This window comes from Oryctolagus cuniculus, chromosome 14 (assembly GCF_051225735.1).
Source record: "Oryctolagus cuniculus isolate XC-2025 breed Fujian yellow rabbit chromosome 14, ASM5122573v1, whole genome shotgun sequence".
NCBI classification, from domain to species: Eukaryota; Metazoa; Chordata; class Mammalia; order Lagomorpha; family Leporidae; genus Oryctolagus; species Oryctolagus cuniculus.
In genome coordinates this window covers 69,848,676-69,869,688 of record NC_142880.1, presented here as the reverse complement: position 1 = coordinate 69,869,688, position 21,013 = coordinate 69,848,676, and the positions used below count along the sequence as shown (strand labels likewise).

Sequence of the window (21,013 nt, the reverse complement as noted above, 5' to 3'; positions counted from 1 at the left end):
GAGTTAGTGAGAGAGACAAAGAGAAATATCTTCCTTTTCTGTTGGTTCACCCCCAAAATGGTCGCTGCAGCCAGAGCTGCACCGATCCAAAGCCAGGAGCCCGGCGCTTCCTCCTGGTCTCCCCTGGGGTGCAGGGCCCAAGCACTTGGACCATCCTCCACTGCACTCCCTGGCCATAGCAGAGAGCTGGCCTGGAAGAGGGGCAACCGGGACAGAATCCGGCGCCCCAACCAGGACTAGAACCCGGGGTGCCGGCGCCACAGGTGGAGGATTACCCTAGTGAGCCACGGCACCGGCCTCAGATTACTTTTAAATATAATGTCTGCTAATGTAGGCCATATATGACTACGCGTAGGCTTTTATTTTTCTTAGAATTGCTCTTTTGTAATTCAACCATAATATGAATTTTTTCTTCCTAATTGTAGGTGTTTTGTATTTTTTCATAGTACTTACAGTTCAAAATTGAACTAAAACTAAATATATTTTAATGCTAGCAGAGATAAAAAATTAGTTGGGAATATTTAAGCTCTGGAAAATGACTAGAAAATATCAAATCATTTGTGGTTTTTCTGACTTTTATAGATCTTTTTAGAAGTGAAGTGCCAGATCTGTTAATAACATTAGCAGATGGGAGGAAGAAGAGAATTGGAGACATTATGTAAGAATTCCATTAAGTGCTGAATAAAAATGATAAAAGTCAGGTCACATATAAAATGGCTCAATATAGAATCCAGACAAGTATTAAATGTGAAAAGATTAAGAAAACTGAATGGAAGAAATGTAACAGAACCAAATAGTCATTTGTTTTTATTGAACAATATTTGACACAGAGATCAAGTAAATAATTAAAATAAAACAAAATCCTTCAATCTACAAATTATAAATAAGAAACTAAACTAGGTCAGATTGCATATATTTATTCATCAATATATTTGTTCAACTACTGCAAATTTTGAATATATGTATGCCTTATCATATGTGTGTTATAAATAAATTAATAATGGTTTCTACTCAGAAGGCATTTGTACTGTGTTGGAGAAAATGAACAATAAGAAAATAAAGATGGTCCCTTGTGGGGAGCAACTCGGACTAGACTAAGTTACTGGAATTAAGACTTATTCTATGCATCTGCTCTCCCACAATATGGAGCTGAGAAGGGAGTAAACAGCTTCTACACAGCTGCCTCTCGCCAATTTGATTGACTGAGCTGCAGGAGCTGATCTTGCTCCTGATTGGAGGAGAGCGGCGTACTCGACGTGTGGGTAGCAGAGTTGGGATTGGCGGAAGAGGACTATAAAGGAGGAGAGAGACAACATGCATGAGGAACATCTAAGGGGAACACATGAGGAACATCTGAGCAGCCCCCGAGAGAGCCGGCTGGCGGTGTGCCGCTCCCCCGCGGAAGTGGGGAAAGTGGCAGGGGGGCCCGCCCCTCCATGGAGATGGAGGGACAGCAGCCAACCCGGGAAGAACCAGCAGCAAACCCGGGGAGGGCCAAGCAGACAAAAGAACAGCACAGGGTCCTGTGTCGTTCCTCCGCGAAGAGGGGGAGCGACAGTCCCTGACTTACAGTAAGTCAATTTATGATTTTTTGGCTTTACCATTATGTGAAGGTGTATCCATTCAACTATTCTGTTTTTCACCTTCAGCACTGTACAATATTGATTCATAACATGCAATATTCAACACTTATTAAATAGGATTAATATTAGAGGATTTTTTCTGACTCTAGGCAAATATAAATGTTTGGGGGAAGTTTAAGGTATGCCATGCTAAGTTAGAATTTTTAGTAGCTTAGGTCTACTTACAATAGATTTGTGAGGCATCACCTGGTCTCAACCAGAGTATCTGTAAATTATTACATAGGAAAGTATTAGGTAATCAAAGTGCTATGTGCTAATGATGTGATAGATGATAAAATGATAATCACATGGCTACCTTTGAGAAAGGAGGGAGTATCTCTTTGAGAAAGCAGCATGAAGCCAGTGGTTTTCAATTGGGTGTACATTTGGCAGTCTGTAAACTTTTTCCTTGTTACAACTTGAGAGAAGGAGGTGCTACACTCATGGAATGGATGGAATCCAGAGATATTACTAAACATCCTATAAAGCACAGGACTCACCTCACTTCCGCCTCTATGATAAAGAATTACCCAGTGTAAAACGTTAACAGTATAGAGGCTGAAAATCTTACATTAAGTGCAAATCAGCATGGCAAAAGTTAACCAACTTTGACCTGTCTACTCGAAAGCATCCCATGCAGGGAAAATAACTGGAGAAATATCCTCAAACATGCTTGTTGTGCTTGAGGAGTGGGAAGAAATCTATCTGAGCTAATAGGAGGGTAAAGGTAGATGGTCTTCGCAGGACATTGTAAGGGATTCACATATGTTATGAGTACAATGGGAAGACAGAAGCAATTCATTCTGCAGTATTGATCTCTATTGTGTTTTAAAAGATCACTTTAACTGATGTACAGGAAAAAGATAACTGGGAAAGAGTCGATCAAGAGAAGAAATCATTTTCAGGGAACACATTGCTCCCTTGTGTAGAATGTGGCTAGAAGTACAATGATTTTTGTGACATTAATCTTTTTACTTTTATGTTTACATTGTCTTTTGTGCTGCATGTACTGAGTTCAACTCTAGCACTGACCACTGGCCAAAATTTTTACATATATCTTATAATAGAGTCTTGGCAACAATCCTATGCAGAAAATGTTACAACCCTGATTTATAGGTAGTAAAACTTAGGTCAATAAATTTCAATAATTTACTCATTTTCACCCAGCTAATAAATGGAAGAACTCAGTTTCAGAGTCATTCACATATTCATGCCATGTTCTTAAACACATTATGTGAATTTCTAAGCGAGTTAAACACAGGCAAGAGTGAGCTTACTGTTTTAGCTACAACACCAGAATTTTTCTGTATTAGCCCATTTTTCATTGTTATAACAAAATACCAGAGGTTGCGTAATGTTTAAAGGATGACATTTTATTTAGCTCACTGTTTTGGAAGTTCAGAAGTATGGCACTGACATCTGCTCAGCTCTAGCAAAGGCCTTCTTGGCTGTGTCATGTGGTGCATCATGTCACATGTGCATCGTAGTAGGAGTGCAGGGAAGAGGGAGAGATCACATCAAAGAGACAGGAAGGCAAATGTTTAGGGACCAGGCTCACTTTTTCATCAAAACTCAGACTCACAGGAACTTAGCATTGCCCTACAAGAGCTTAATTCCTTCTGAGGACAGCACCCCAAATCTAATTGCCCTCCACTGGGTACCACCTCTTAAAGGTTCCTCGACCTCTTAATACTACTTCACTGAGCACTAAGCCTCCACCACATGAAACTTTGAGGGACAAACCACATTCAAACCCTTGTAGCATCTTTGCCCTTTCTCCCAGTGCTACACTGCACTCCTTTATTGTTATTCTGTGGGCTCCTCATGCTACTCATAGTATAGTCTTTATCCTTTTCCTCCCAAACCCTCAACTACATGGTATTGTATTCCAATTTGTGCCTTAAGTACCTACAGCTTATTGGAATGACAAGCCTTCGTGAGCATGAGGGATTTTCAAAATGTTCACGGAAAATGAGTATTAAGAAGAAAGAATGCATGGATTTCAAAATCTTCCTGCATCTAAATGAACATCTTTTAATTACACTTTTCCATGGACTTTTTGAAGTACCTTTATATAACTCTCCTTGGACCCCAAATAGAGCTGAACCCTGATATTGATTTGTTCCTAGTTTGGGAAACTGAGAAATGAAAATCTAAGTGCATTCACATATTATTGTTCACAGAATAATTTTTATTGCTGTTAAATAAGAAGAAATCAATATTTAAAAGGTGAATGATTTCTATGATCTGAACAGAAACCAGAGTATTGAAATCAATATTTAAGATGATCTTTACTGGCCGGCACCACAGTTCACTTGGCTAATCCTCCACCTGCGGCGCTGGCACCCTGGGTTCTAGTCCTGGTTGGGGCACTGGATTCTGTCCCGGTTGCTCCTCTTCCAGTCCAGCTCTCTGCTGTGGCCTGGGAGTGCAGTAGAGGATGGCCCAAGTGCTTGGGCCCTGCACCTGCATGGGAGACCAAGAGGAAGCAGCTGGCTCCTGGCTTCAGATCTGCGCAGCGTGTTGGCCATAGCGGCCACTTGGTGGGGTGAACCAATGGAAAAGGAAGACCTTTCTGTCTCTCTCTCTCACTGTCCAACTCTGCCTGTCAAAAAAAAAAAAAAAAAAAAAAAAAAAAAAAAAGATGATCTTTACCTTCATATAAATTCCTTGTTATCAAACTTGCTGTCTCAATCCCAATTACAGCCCAGTATTTTTAGAGCAGCTTCCATGACTCTTATTTGTGACTATGTGTCTTTTTACCAGTGTCCCTTCTGACGTGAATCCTCATTCATGCATTTGTTATAATTCTATATCTGCCTGAGATTCTAACAAGTAAATAGGACATCTAGTTGCCACCTGGTGGTAAATATTGGTGGAAGGAGCAACAAATATTAGAACTTCTCTGTTACTTATATTTCACTAGAAATAATGTGGATATTAAAATGATGACTGTTAAAGCACGAACATTATTAATCAGCAAAATTAATCCACATTTATATCTTATTTAGTTCTACAGTGGTAATTATAATAAATAAACCAATGAACAAATAAATAAATTATTACTATTCAAGACAAGATAGGTTACAGGTGACTATAAATATTCTGGCCAAATTACCAAATACTCTGATTTCTGTTTCTGATGTTGCTATGTTCCTGCACACAAGATTAAGGGAAAGTCTTCAATACTTGTATGGTTTGTTTCCTCTCTTATTTTGTTTTGAAATCTAACTATCGCATATAACAGTTATTATAAAAAAGAGATAATAAATTGAAAGTGCTAGGAAAATTACAAAAAACAGTTTATTTTTATATAGAAGTGAATGGGAAACATTCTTAAATGTTTTTGAAAACCTATTTTCAGTTAATTCAAGTAGAATGCATGTGTTTGTAGATGCTCTGTATTTCAACTTTGTAATATAATCACCATCAAGTCTAGAAACACAAAAGGTATCACCTATAATAAGTATCCTCACCCAATGGAGATCAAATTCTATTCCAATCAGTTTGGCACCCATGGTAATCTTTGTGTTTGATGGTGGCATTCTGTTGTAAGCATCATTTATTACAGGATGAAAGGGAAAAAAAAATCAGACATTGGTTTACCTGAGACTGAGCCATGTTTAAATCTGCTAAACTCCCAATCGCTAATAGAAATGCTTATGCTTTGTTCTGAAAACCATTCGTGACAAAAATCTCCCTTTCTCCACCAGTGAAATCGATGGAGAGATTATCGAGGGAGTAAGAGAGATTAAAGACCCTTATTTCTATATTGTTAAATTATAGCAGCTTGAGCATATCATTCAGTTGTCATCTAATAGAGAAGTTCATTCACAGGAAGTGGTAACCAAATTCACCTTGACACCTGATTTGTCATGGAAGATAAAAATCTAACATTGTTTGGATCAGTTTAAAGAACCTGGCAAAGGAGAGTTTCTGTCATCTTTTTTTGATCCTTTCTTGCTTACAAAATCATGCCCCACTATAGTCTGGTGACTAACGATGATGGCATACACATGCCCCTCCCTCACAAACCTGATTATCTAGCTTTCCCCAAAGGAATTTCTTTGATGTTGCATCATATAGAGGGTAGCCAGTAATGGTTAAACACATGACGAAAGTTCTTAACATTTTTGTGACTGGAAAAAGACAATGTGATGCAATGTTTTATATCTAGATCTCTAACCTAGAAAAGCAATGGAGTCATTTTGTGAATCTTGTTCATATTTTTAAAGTCAGAGTAGTACATAGCTTAGCTTTTCTGTCTTACTTTATCAGTTAAATTCCAGTTCAGATTCATTAACTGTAGACTAGTGGAAGATTTGGGGCCTATGCTTACAATACAGTGCAGAGATATGTCACTGTAATTCTTTTATAACTGCATCACATGATGTGGACTAGTGGGTTTAGCAAACCCTATTTCAATGCTGTAATTGATGGACTGAAGCTTCTTGGTGTCAGCCACATAACATAACATAATCATGGCTTATCCTAATTTAGAGCTATCTAGTTCAGTGAATTCAGGTGTGGCTACAATAATATGCTCAGTAATACCACCTGCCAAATCATTGAAGACATTAAACTTGCCCTGTCAGTTTTAAAACACTTTGTTACAGAGTACATAATACAAACTTTTCAACCAAACATGAAGTAACCTGATCAATGGATGAAGAAACCTAGGCTCAGGGAGTTGCAAGATTATGAGCCTAGAGAAAGATTGCCTTCAGTCTCTAGGTCCAATTTAACTTCCATAAAGTGTTGGGTGCTTGTTTTCCCTTAGGATGTTGTGACTAGGATTTCTCATTCCAGTAATTTATCTCCATATAAAATTATATAAACCCCACCCCCATATATAACAATTTCCTTCTCCTACATTCTCATCCATGTCCCCTTCCTTCACCCCCTACTTTTGTTCACTGGAGTTCTCATCTAGAATACCCTAAAATGTCCTAGAGCCCTGGTCTGGAATCATTGTTTTATCACAACCCCTGAAAGAGTAGCTAATGACCCTGCTGTGGCTTGAAAAAATGTATATATATAGGATATATATTAAATTTGGAGAAATATATATATATGTATATTTATAAGTTTCATATATTGGAACTTAAAGCCCAAAGTGATAGTCTTAAGAGTTAGGACCTCTGGGGATGTGTTAATCCTGAAGGCTGGACCCTCCTGAATGGATAAGTGCTTCTGAAAAAGAAGCTGAAAACAGCACCTTTGTGCCTTTTTGCCCCTGAACTGGTGAGAGTAGAGCAGGATGCTCCATGTTGAAAGCAGCCCGCAGACTTTCACAGAAAAGCATCTACCAGTGCCTTGACCTTGTACTTTCCAGTTTCCAGAACTGTGAAAAAATAAATTTATGTTCTTTATGAATTATCCAGCTTCAGATATCTTGTTATAGCAGTAGGAATGAATACACCCCTACTTAAGAGAATTGTTGCGAAGATTAAAAGAGCTGAAATAAATAGATACCTTACAAGTAGGTAGTTGACAAGAAAATCATTCCTCACCCTATACAGTGAGCAACATATGTTATCTGGACTTTCCAGAAGGCTTGGATGATTCTTACATCAATACCATATTTTACCAGGCAACTGTATGCTGAGAGAGAAGTTGTTCTGTGCATGTGTTCAGTCTTCTTCAAGTAACTAGAGTTTTGTAAAAAGGAGGTAAAGAAGTGAGTGGATAGATGAGTGAATGAATGAATGCTCTTGTTCTTGGTCACTGTCCCAATATTCATTCCGATGTGGAAGATGCTAGTGCACATTTGTTGGTGCATCCATTTTAATAATAGTAATATGAAGATGACCTAAGTGTGTTTAAGAGCTAAGTTGCCAAGATAATGACCCTTCCTAGAAGGTGTGTCAGAGTGCCTGAATACCCCTAGTAGGGATATTCAACTAAATCCCTAGTGTGTATTTTAACTCCCTCACTTCACACTTTATTTCCTGTTAATTAGCTACTGATCCCACTTAAAAACATCAGCAAATATGCTTCCATAAAAATAAAACCAGGGGCCGGTGTTGTAGCACAGCAGGTAAAACCACCACCTGCAGTACCAGCATCCCATATGAGCGTCAGTTCAAGTCCTGGCTGCTCCACTTCTGATCCAGCTCTCTGCTACGGGCCTGGGAAAGCAGTAGAAGATGGCCCAAGTCCTTGGGACCGTGCACCTACATAGGAGACCGAGAAGAAGTTCCTGGCTCCTGGTTTTGGGGCAGTACAGCTCCAGCTGTTGTGGCCAATTGGGAAATGAACCAGTGGATGGAAGACCCCTCTCTCTCTCTCTCTCTGCCTCTCTTTCTCTCTCTCTGTGTAACTCTGACTTTCAAATAAATAAATAAATCTTTTAAAAATAAATAAATAAACCAAATTTTCCCTGACCAAAAATATCTACTCTTATATACCTTATAAACATAGGTTTTCTAAAAATCATTCAGCACGTCACAGTTGCAACACATTCATATTGATTTCAAATTTTTCGTTTCCTGTTTGCCTAAAATAAATCTGTGGCCAGGTTTATTAATTTGGTAGAGAAACAATTGGCAGAATTGTGGTTTTCCTCCATGACATTACAAAGTTAAGATTTATATGTGGAGTTTTTTTTCATCTTTTGTCTATTACATGCCTTATATTGGGTTTTCTTTCTTTTATTGTTCCCAAGAGGCTTTTGGTGAATTTGGCATTGTGATCTATTTTGTCACTGTCCTGCTCAATGTCTCATGGCAAACAAAAGAACAACAATGGCAAGAAAAAACAATAACAGTGAATAAAACCATGCCTTCCAAAGGCCAATGGAGAGGATTTTTGGATTAACCACTATTTAGGATAATCTTCACTCCTTATTTCCTCCATTATTAGCATGCCTAATTGAGAATTCCCTCCATGTAACCTGCCTTCTCTGCAAAAGAGCCATAAAAATGTCTAGCCCTTAGAGCAGTTTCAATGAATGAAACTAATTAAGAAAAAGAATTTGAGGTCTTGGGAAGGGAATCACTGCAAAGCACTTTTAAATTACAGTGCCATGACTGCATATTGGAGTAAATTCTTTGATCTTTTTTGGTTAACAAGATGATATGATATTTTTAAGGCAAGCATTTCATTTTGAAGGTCTGCTGACATCACAAACCATCAGAGCACAGTATGGAAATAAGATACCCACTTCACTCAGCTTCCTCTTACTGATTTCATGCAATGACCTTGCAGTTATTAAATATAGGCCAACTTGCACTCTCAGACCCCAGGCAACCTCTTTTTAAGTTATCATTTACTCCCCAACATTTCTACTAAAATTTGATGCTTACAGATCACTTAATGGAGTCAACCAATTTATCCCTGTCCCTTGGGTGGTCCCCAAGGGCAATTTTTGCTGTTTCAATACAATTATAAAATGCTTCCAGGTTCTGTGAACTTGGTTATATAGAAAGGTTATGGCAACAAAGACTGTTTTCTTTGGAAAATTGTTACAAAGTGCTGACCTTCCTAAAGTATAGGGCATTCTGAAAAGCCTAAAAGCCTACATGCTTAACACTTTGAGTGGCAGTGCCAAATTCTAGAACCAGAGGCATGAGTTAAAGCCCGGGGTGCATTGAACCAAACAAAGAAGGCAACGAACTTTAAGGAACACTTATTTCATGCCCTGTGGTCTGGATTCAAGCAAAATTCCTTTGTTAACTCAAAAGTTTGTTTAGGACACTCAGAATAGGAATGGCTTTTGAATCGTATACATGTTATCAGAGAGTTGGACCAAAGCCAGAATGATTTTGGAAACTGCAAGAAGTATGAGCTGACTTGATATTCGTTAAGGTTCCAGCTGCTTTCATGTTAAATATCAAGAGTCTGACTCAAACGACTAAGCATAGTTTACAATTCAGGCAAGACAACAGATAAATAAAATTTAAAACATTGGTTACAGTCTCAAGATTTGTCAATATTCATTACAGGGAATATCCATAGGTCACATATTATTTACTCAAAAGGCATGTTTGCTAATCATGCAGAGAGACAGAGGTGAGGGAGGGACTGGGAAGACAGGGTGGTTAGTGAGCCCACTCCCCTAACAAAGCAGTTACTGTGACAGTGCCAGTCTTTCCCTTGGAACAAAACACTATGGATGCACTGGTCCTTCATCTCCAAATTGACAAAATCTCCCATTTTCATTCATTTATATCATGCCATACAGTAAGGACGCTAAAGCACATTTGCATAAGCATGTGGCCTGGCAATACTGGAAGCAATAGTTTTAAGACTAGAAAGTCAATTTGTGGAACAACTTCATTTTGTATGGATTTAACAGAAATTTTAGAATGCACTCACAGTGGTTTAGTGAGTGGTTACAGTGTAACCCTCGACCAGGACTGTATCCAGTTAGTGCTCCATAATGTACTTCACTCTTTCCTTATTGATATTCATAATAATTTCTATCATGCATTTTTATTTTCTTACACTTTGTTATGTATAATATGAGTGTCATTATCATGCCTGGAGCATTTTTTCATGTATAGAATATCGATAAGGACAATCTCTAATATAAATAATAATAGATGTGAAGTTTACAACTATTTCCATAGTTTCTGTATGTTTTTGAGTAGTCTAGTATTAAAACAGAAAGAAAATAAATTGATTCTCTTTTCTATTGCTTCAATTTGATATTGAGTAAAATTGTCTTCAACATTAATAAGAGTGCTTTAAAGTTTTAGTAGTTCTGGTGATAATTATCTACCCTTTAAGAAAGGTCAAGTTCTCAAAGAACTTAAGAGAATTGCAAAATAGATTGCTAAAGAACTATTTGGAAAACTTGTGAAGAGATAATGGGAGACTGGAAACAAAATAAATATCCTTATTATTAAAATATGAGAGATTATAACTCCTTTTACTTGGACCTTGGAAAACTTGGTACTAAAGAAAGGTTTGCTTTTAGAATACATGTATGAATTAATTTTGCTGCATTATTTACATGCATACACACATACAAATATCGCATCTCATGTAATGGTGGTCTGGAGTCTGCTGCAGTTTCGCTCCAGGAATGGGTGAGCAACAGACCCTTTGCCCCAGGATACAAGCACAAGAACTCGTGTCACTAGAACATGCTATTCTTGTGGTTCAGGGAAAGAGAACCCCTAAACTTCTGCTTGGACATGGTTTGTGTATCACCTCCAGGAGCAGGATGGATGCTGTCACAGAAGGTATGACAATCAAGTGTAACAAGGGGGCATATAACCTTCCTACAACAAGGGAGAGTAAATATTTAGAAACAAAAATATAATCCATCACATTTCATATGTGTATTTCCTTGAATATATTTTGAATATGTCCTACATTTTATATATTGTGCTAATATTTGGGGATTATCTGCCATCTAAAGAGACATGGCTTCTAATCTGGGGACTACATTCCAGAGTGGTATATATTAAACTAATACATTTTGTAAATAGCTGTATAATTATAATTCATGTTAAAACACAGTAAAGAGAATTAGAGAAGATGTAGATTTGTTTTAAAATACTTAAAAAGCTGTCACTTGAAAGCACTAAGAGAACAGGTCTACAGGACCTTGAAGACATAAACAAGTAGAAATAAGGATGGAAGGTAGTAGGAAATAAATTTGATTAATATAAGGAAGAATTGTGAAAAAATTTGAAAGATGGAATAGAATGATTTGAAAGGTGATGTTTTCTATCACTTTAAATGCTCAATGCCAAGTAACTAACTGTAGTCTTCCTACTTTTCACTTTTGAATATTATAGTTAGAATATTATAGTTACCATAAAACCTATGATTATGAAGTGGACTGAAAGGTTTTTGCAAAAACTGAAGAAGAAAAAAGGAAGTAAGGTAGGGGATTGAGGGAGGTAGAAAGGAAGGAAGGGAAACATGGTCATCTTAGAATTGTACCTATGAAATGAAATACAGGAAATCGATTCTTTATATTATTATTTTTAAATGCTCAATGCCTTCTTAACAAATATCATACAGGATACTCAAGCTGTAGACCAGATAATGGAAACACATTTTTCAAGGTCTTATAACACTCCAAGAATATATAAAAATGCAACAAATTTTGTTAATAAAATTGTTTGTAATTAAATTGCCCACTAAAAAATAAAAATAAAATAATATAAAGCCATATCACACCTTACAGCACCTACATAAAATAAAGCTACCACATGTACTTGCATTAAAACTATGTAGATTTTAGTTTAATTTTTGTTCTTATTCAATTTTTTCTATTTTGATCATTTCTGTGTCTTTCTATTAAATTAGCATATAGAAAATAGTTGAGTAGACATGCATACTCTTTTTAATAGAACACGTTTATAGGTCGATATTTTCAATGGTGTCTACAGTACTTGTTAAGTAAAACTATTCAGAACTTTTTTTTCTCTTGTGATGGGAGACTTTCCTGAGAATCATGCAACTGATGGATCCTAATCTTCTGTAGTAGAGATGAATGTGTTTTGCAAGAATCAAATTCCATTTGTTTCATTGTGAAGGGGCTGCTAAATATGTCAAATGATATAGACATTTTATGACACAATGTAACTTCTACCACTGATAACCTGAAACTTATAAGCTTGTTATAAACTTATAAGCTTGTTTAATTAATCTAATTTGAGTTTTTAAAAGTTTTTTTATTACCTGTATTTATGGATTTGTTGATTTTGCTTAAACAAGATAGCACTCATGACAGGACAATATAATAACTCAGACATATTCAGATTCTTAGCTAGTTTACCCAAGACCGAATTGCTATGGAATGTAATTATACCTATCATTATTTCCCATTGAATATGTACATAAAGAGCTTAATATATCAGTAATTTCATTGGATCATAAAATCACCAGTAACACATATATATTGTCAGTTTGGGGCACAATTTGAGTGACTTAAATACTTGAAGATATGTAGGTTTTCAGAATATGCCAGTTCTAAGGATTCAGCTGACTCAGAATTGGCACATTATTTTCATTCAGTGTAGTGCGGAAGTCGTTGGAGACATACAGTACAAAATTGAGAGAAAATGTTGATTGCACTTTCATTAACTGATGGGTCAGGTCCTGTTCTCAGCATTAACATGTATGAGTATTAACCTTGTTTGATTCTAATAATAATCTGCTGTAGAAGGCACTATTAAATTCCCCACTTTTATAAGTGGGAAAGATAAGGTATGTAGAAATAAAATAGCTAGCTTCAGGTTACACGGTAATGAAAAGGCTGAGCCTAGATATGGTATAATAAAAATAAATATGGATTTCCAGGTGAGAAACTTGAGTTTCAATTTCTGGCTCCTAAATTGGCTGCTTGTTAGATCATAGGCAAATTGTTTAAATCCTCTGACATGGGGTATAACTTCAACTTCGATAAATGAATGATATTAAAAACACAGAAACCACAGACATTAAAAACACAAAGTACTGACTGATATTTTTCATTTCAATCAATGTATTGCTATTTTTAAAAATTATTGATTTATTTTTACTTACTTAAAAGGCAGAGAGAGATCTTCCATTCACTAGTTCACTTCACTAATGCCTGCAACAACTGAGGTTGGGGCAGGTAAAAGCTGTGAGTCAGGACCTCTATCAGCTTCTCTGAATGGCAGTGACACAAGCACCTGAGCTATCACCTTCTGCCTCCCATGGTGCTTATTAGCAGGAAACTGGAATGGAGGGCACAGCCAGTACTTGAACCTATACACCACCCTATGGGATATGGGCTTCCCAAGCAGTGGCTTAACCACTGTTCCAAAGACTTACTTCCTGTTCTGTCTTTTTTTTTTATCTATCTATCTATCTATCTATCTTTTTTATATGAGATACAGAGTAAGAAAGACAGATGTAGGAACTCTCGTCTGCTGATTCCCTCTCCAGATGTCCACAGCAAAGTCAGAGGCCAGGAACTCAGCTCAAGCAGGAACACAACTGCATGAGCCATTGCCAATGCCTTCCACAGTGCACACTAGCAGGTAGCTAGAATCAGGAGCCAGAATTGGGAATGGAATACAGGAACTCCAGCGTGGGACCTAGATGTCTTAACCAGCTGCTTAACTGTTATACCAAAGGTCCACCCTTGTTTTCCTGTTCTTATCAAGCAACCAATCTCATCTGTCCCATTAAATAGAATGCTAGGAAACTGGACCAAAGTCTCCTGAAAACTGACCCTCTGAATCATCTCCTATATAGCAGGAATACAAACCACTATCCTAAATGAGCTCTTCTCTTAGTGATTTGATTTCAGGTTTTAGTTTTCTAGTCAAAAGGACAGGCATAGATCAAAAACTACTTTGTGTGATCCACACAAATGTTTTATGATCCTAACCCTTAATTTATTTATCTGTAAATAAGGACGAGAACATTGATTCTCATGGACAACAAATATATTACAGAAATATATTAGCATGGTGCTTGACATCATCATTATGCAGAAATGCTGTCCTTAAGGTGACAACACGGCATTTAAGTTACTCTTTGTTTCCTGATAAATATTAGAAGACCTCTGGATAATGGTGTCATAAACTCTTGTACCTTCCTGAAACAGAAGTTGATGAGAAGTCATGGCCACCAAGCTCCCTGGTGGATATTGCTGGCAGTGGAGTATCAGCTTTTCAGCTGGATAATTTAATGCACTTACTCCCTCTAAAGAAGGATTGGAAAATAAGTGGCAGGTAGCCACTGACAATGTATTATCCTAAATATAGTACTTAAGCATCATACTTACACCATTTGGATCTTGCTTGAGTTGTAGGCCTGAAATTTAAAGCCTAACAAATTTCACAGGCATTGGCATTTATTTGATGAACTCTGGGCTTTTTCTCTAAGGAGAAAAACAAATGTTTAGAGAAATCCCACACGGATTTTGCCACTGATATAATTACATATGGAATGTGCATGTGGAAATAGTGTTAACTAGTGAAATTCATAGGAATTCAGAAAGCACTTGGCCAAATGAAAAATACTGAGTGATGGTGCAGCCCGTTACTCACACTTGCCTCTAAATTTAAAACAGTGGGCTCCATTGTGACCAAATATTAGAATCACTTGGAGAGTTTTGGGGACTCCCCAGACCTGGGCCATACCCGAAACCACTTGGAGCAGACATCAGTGATTTTTTAAGTTCCCCAGAGGATTCCAGTGTGAATCCAAGGGTGAGAATCCCATTTTAAATATATTATATCCCATTTTTTTAATCTCAAAACTATTGTATTATAAGCACATGAGGGTAGAATTTGTGAAGGAAAAAAAATAAGGTAAAGCCATTTTCAAGAGGAAAAGCTCCAAGTTGAGTATTTCAAATCAAGTTTTTCAGAAAAGCTTATGTGAAATTCTAAAGGCATTAATTTTTCCAAGAAATAATTGGTGGGTAGTAAGGTAGTTTCAACACAGATTTCACATGATGTCAGCATCACCCCATATCACTACTTTAAAAGATGACGGAATCATCTGCTTCCATTTTTCCACTGATAAAAACCTTATGTCCAAAGTGAGGCCTGATGACTTGAGCCTCATTTAGCCATAAACATGGGAAATGACAGGCAATTCTGATGGATGTTTGAGAACAGCCAAACCACTATGTGCAGATTTCTCTGGCCTCAATGCAAACAAATAAGGATTCACTTGTGCTCAGTGGTATCTGATGGGCCACTTTCAAATGGTCTCAAAATGTGTGCAGCACTCAGGGCTGCATCTGCCACCAGTTAGCTCAGCTGGTTGGAGCACAGTACTAAAGAGGCCAAGGTTGTGGGTTTGGTCACTTAGAATTCCTCTGTTCTATGGCCACAGACTTTACTCCTTGCCTCAGCCAGCTGTCCCCAAAATATGTGCCCTTGGTCACAAAGCAGGCTGGGTGAGAAAGTGCAGATGAATCATTTCAAATCTATCACCATGACTAGAAAAACAACTCAAAGCACATGCCCAGCTGACTACAAATGCATTGCATCATCTTCATGCACGAAGCATTACCATGCTACTTCACCAAATCTAGATTGTATTAGGAGACATTCTTGTATGTTGAGAAAATGTGGCACCACATTTGACACTAGCAGTCAATAGGAATTTTATATTTCCTATGTCCTAGATATCTGTTTTTAGAACTGATAAATAGTGTCACAATTATTTAGTGAATCTCATTTGCTCTTTTCTCGTTTTTTTTTTTTTCAGATTTAGAGATTAAATGGTTCCAAAACTACCATCTACAACTGAGTCTTGAACTATCTGCTATTGGTAAGTTCAGAAATTTAAACTTCTTAGATTCTGATTTGGATTTTTATCTTCTTTCTTGGCCTTTTTCAATGGACTCTCTTCTTTGGCACTTGAGCATTGTGCTAAATTTGGTATCTTCTTCTGGGAAACTTTACTATAAAAGGAAATTTCTTAGAGAATATTACATACTGGTGAGAAATTTGCTAGTACCAAGGGTACTTATTTACATTGGTTTACTGGTATGTTGGTAAAGTCCATTTCACATTACTATTTTCCTATTGTATAATTTCTATGATCACTGTTCTGGTATATATCATAGGGTTTGTGCCAAAAGAAGGGAAGAATGTGAAGCGAATTTAAGGGTATTACTCTCAGTTATAATCCATAGCTGATTTTTGAAAAACTTCAATACACATACACACACATGAATATGATAGCTCATGAAAGATTAATAGTGATTTTGGTAAAATTCCTAAAAATGGGTGAAAATCCTATGTGTTATGCTTTTTTAATGTATGAGTCTATTGGTTCACCTTTGGAAATCTCCATAGTAAAATATATAACACCAACAAAAAGTAGATTTAATTATTATTCATCATGATTCTAAATTAATAGGTAATGACCTTATTATGGCCATTAATTTTAAAAATAATTATACAAAAACACCTCATTAATCAAATATGACATCTTTGACCATATTCTAGAATTTCATTTGCGAAATACGAGGATTCTCAATTAGATAACATGTGTGTCATTGTGCTTGTTCTCCAAATTTGTCTCTCTACTGAAATTTGTTGCTAATTCATACCATATTAATTTGAAACATAGGACTACAGGGGTGAATAAAAGAGTTTTGTCTGAATATACAGTTTTTTTTTTTCAAAAAAAAAGCATAAGAATAATGTATTTTGTTTAAAATTTATTTTAGCTTATAAAAACACTCTCCTCTTGATTCAGTTTATGTCTTGCAAACTCTATCTTCCTTTCAACAAACTCTTATTGATCACCTAGTACATGTAATCATCATGTGCAGAAAGTACAACCTTTTATGATAAGATCTCTTCCAGTCATAAATAGCAATATCTGGTGTAAAACAAAATGCAATTCAGCATATTGACTTATATGTATGTAAAGGTATGTAGGGGCAGCAGTGATGCCAGGAGTAATTGTACATTATTTTGTGGGGTAGGAGAGAGAGAAGAAAGGAAGGAAAGAAGAAAGGAAGCAAAAGAAAGAAGGGAAGGAAGGAAGGGAGGGAGGGAGGGAGGGAGGGAGGGAAGGAATGAAGGAAGGGAGGAAGGAAGGAAGGAAGGAAGGAAGGAAGGAAGGAAGGAAGGAAGGAAGGGAAGGAGGGAGGAAGGGAGGAAAGGAGGAAGGGAGGAAGGGAGGAAGGAAGGGGTTGAATGTCTTTTCACTCCTCAAATGCCTGCAGTGGCTGAGACCGAACAGGGCTGAGACTGGAAGTCAAGGACTCATTTCAAGTTTTCCTTGTGGGTGACAGAAAACTAATCATTTCAGTCCTCACTGCTGCCTCCCAGGGTCTACGTTAGCAGGGAGCTGGAGTCAGGAGCCGAAACCAAGTATCAAATCCAGCTACTCCTATGTAAGGGACAAGGATGTTAACCACTTGGCTAAATACCTGTCCCCTTAAGAATATTTTTGGTTCTTCTAGAAGGACACAGGAAAGGTTATACAATCATGATATTTGAACTGTAATTTCTAAGAATAAGATGTGGTAGGTGCTTAGAATATTAATTAAGATTAGGCAGTGATTCACAGCCCAGACTGTGGATCCACAGGCTTTGATTCCATTCTTGGCTCGCTCAACTTCCTAGCTGGGTGAGAACTTTCCATTTTTGCTCTGTTCTCATTCACTCTTCCAAAGTAATATTCTTTACAGTCCTGGATTTAGTGTTACTGTATTCACAAAAGGTTGTAAAATCAGCATCTCCAAACAAAATTCCTTTGCCAAACTTTACAACCAAATGTCCAAATGCCCATTGCACATTTCCTCTTGAAAAGCCCTTAGGCAATTTTAATAAGTCCAAAACTGAATTTGTCTTCGTTCCCAATAAGCAGGATGTTCTTTTCTTTTGCCCCATTCATTTGATAAGTGAGTCAGCCATACAATCAATCACTTAAGCAGGAAACCTGGAACGTTCCCAGCAGTTTTCCTCCTTTATCCCTTACCTCATCTCTGGATTCTGTCTACACTCATTTATCTACTACATCTACTTCTCTTCTTTCTCACCATTTAAACCTTAGTTGAAGTTTTTTGAGGGAAAGTGTTGCTGGATTGTTGCAATTACTCCCAAAGTTTCTCTACCCTGCCCTTCTCAAATTTCTTTAATTTTTACCTTGTGTGGGAATCTATAATATCCTCCAAGTATTTTGCCTCTAATCTATCCACAGTTCCCATGCCTTCTCTTCACTACTTCCAGAGTTATCACTGCAAAACACCAATTTTATTATATCATTATTTAGTTCACAAATCTATTTACACCCTTGCACATGAAGCTTAACTGTTTTCCAAGGTTCATTGTAACTTTGTCCCTGATTCCTTCTACAGTTTTATGTTTTTATCATTTTTCCATTAAATATCTTTGCTCCAGCAAGGTCAAATTACTTATAGTTCCCTAAATACATCATTCTTTTGTAGTGTAATCCCTGTCCTTTTATCTCTATCTCTTTTTCTACATTTCTATTTTATACACAAACATACACCATAGAATAAACGTCTCTGCACCTGCTGTTTCCTATAAGTACCAAGTCCTTTTCACTGCCTTCTAGCTGCAGTTAATTCTTCTTTGACTTAGCACATAGGCCAATATTCTGAGAAGTCTTTCTTATTATTTCTTCCCATGCTCTTTTGAATCAACTGTTGTGTTGCACTTCTGCAGTTCATAAATGATTATAGCTATGTTGCCCTTTAAAATTTCCCTACCAGAAAGCAAATTTGCATGGTCACTGGTCTAAATATCTACAGCAATTACACTCTGCTAAGCACAGATGGCCAAACTGATAAACTTTCTGAAATGAATTCAAGACACCTTAATTTCTCTACTGACTAGCGTGATGTGACTTCTCTTTCCAAGCCTTCTCTTTGTTCATCTTGCTCTTTTTTCACATTTTCTCCAGTGCCACCAGAGACATCTTCCTAAAGAACACTTTTATGCAACAACACTTCCCCAAGAGGGAATGGTCTTCCCTCCTCAAAGGGCACGTGGAACTATCTGGAGACATTACTGGCTTTCATTACTGGAATGGGGCTGGTGCTGACATCCAGTGGATATGGATCACAGACACTGCAAAATATGCTACAATACAGAGCAAATCCCCTCACAACAAAGAATTATCAAAAATGGCTACAGTGCCAAAGTTGAGAACTCTATGGTAATGAACATATATGCTAAATATCAGCCTATGTGTGTAAGATGTATGCCTTCAATTAATGTGGAAAATAAGGCTGCTAAAATCCAACTACTTCTGGCCAGCTGCCTATCCACTAGGCTGTAAAAAACAGAGCCTCTGCCGTGGACTCAGATTTCAGGATAATTTCATGCAGTTTAGGAGGCAGTGCCACATACAGGCACTTAACAGGCACAGGACAGAAACAGCAGATTTCACACAGGCAAAGTGCTACTCTTGACTTTACAGCCATACACCAACTAGACTTCATGTAGCAATGGCTCAACACAACATTAATGGTTTCAAAGTATCTGTAGAGGTCAGGCATTTGGCGTAACAGTTAAGACCCCACTTGGAATGCCCATATCTCACACCAAAGCTCCTGGATTGAAGTCCTGCCTCTACTTTCCATTTAGTGTCCTACTAATGCACACCCTCGAGACTATAGGTGATGACTCTGGTGGTAGGATCCCTGCCACTCGGGTGAGAGGCCCAGCTTAACTTCCCAGCTCCTGGCTTTGGGTATTAAATTTGGCCTGATTTCTTATGGAAGAACAGTTACCTGCTTTTATTTGACAATGAAGCAAGAGTGAGCAGCCTATTCAATCCTGCAAGAGGCAATAATAATCCAGGCATTAGTATATCACAGTATGTTTTTCTGAGAACAGTAAAGTTGTCAAAACTCACATTGCAAAAAAAAAAAAAAATCTTGGCAAATAAAGTTTTGGGGCAAGCAATATTACCTTGCAGAAGATTAAGCCTCTTGGGGGGTTTCCAGAGCATCAATTTAGTAACATCTGCTTTTAATTTCAATATATTCTGTTTCCTTGGAAACTTAAAATAGTCCAAATTCAACATAAACTGACCCTTTTGTAACTCATTTTGTATTTAACAACTTTAACATAGTCTTTGATTTCAAACAGACTCAGACTTTCAAAGTTTTTTTTGTTTTGTTTTTCTGAATGATGATGAATTTCTATGTAATTTGTGAAAATAGTTTCAAACATAAACTTTACTCATTCACCTAACTTTGTTTCCCAACTTGTACTAATTTGTAAATCGTGCATACTTTTAGGTAAAGCTCATGTCAGAGGAACACCTGAAATGGAAGAGTAGAGTCATTTGAGCCCCCATTTCAAACTTCAAAACAAAAAACCTCACCCAATCAACAGTTCACTGCTTCTCCATTTATAAGAATCCAAATAGTAAAATATCAAAAGAAAATTGTGGGGTCAGTGTTGTGGCATCGCGGGTCAAGTGGCCATCTCTGACCTGGGCATCCCAGAAAGGCACCAGTTCATGTCCCGGCTGCTCCACTTCCAGTCCAGATGGCAGCTAATGACATGGGAAAGCAGCAGAAGATGGCCTAGTGCTTTGGCTCTTGCCGCTCATGTGGGAGACTCAGAAGATACTCCTGTGGCTCCTGGCCTCAACCTGGCATAACCTAGCTGTTGTGGCCACTAGAGGAGTGGATGGATGATCTCTCTCTCATTTATCCCTATCTCCTTCTCTCTCTGTAACTCTGCCTTTAAATAAATAAATAAATATCTTTAAATATAAAATTGTGAGAATAATTGTGAGAAAAAGCAAACTACCTAATGTCAATAAAGGAATAGATCTAATATGTTAAGTTTCCAGGTTTACTTTGAATGTCAGTAAAAAAAAAAAAAAAATCCCATTGTTAGCTATACCACTCCTCTTCTGTTAACAGTTCCTCTAACAAATGCTCAGCAAGCTTTTCTAATGGTGGTACTCCTACTCTCCTTTACCCCGTGTTC

At 37.3% G+C, this 21,013-nt stretch overlaps 1 long non-coding RNA gene across 1 annotated transcript; it reads left to right on the top strand.

Moving 5' to 3' along the window:
- Positions 1-1,248: 1,248 nt before the first annotated feature.
- LOC149122380 (uncharacterized) lies at positions 1,249-20,750 on the top strand. The gene is made up of 3 exons (XR_016220272.1): positions 1,249-1,571; positions 15,786-15,848; positions 20,311-20,750. It is a non-coding gene; the product is annotated as an uncharacterized LOC149122380 (long non-coding RNA).
- Positions 20,751-21,013: the final 263 nt, after the last annotated feature.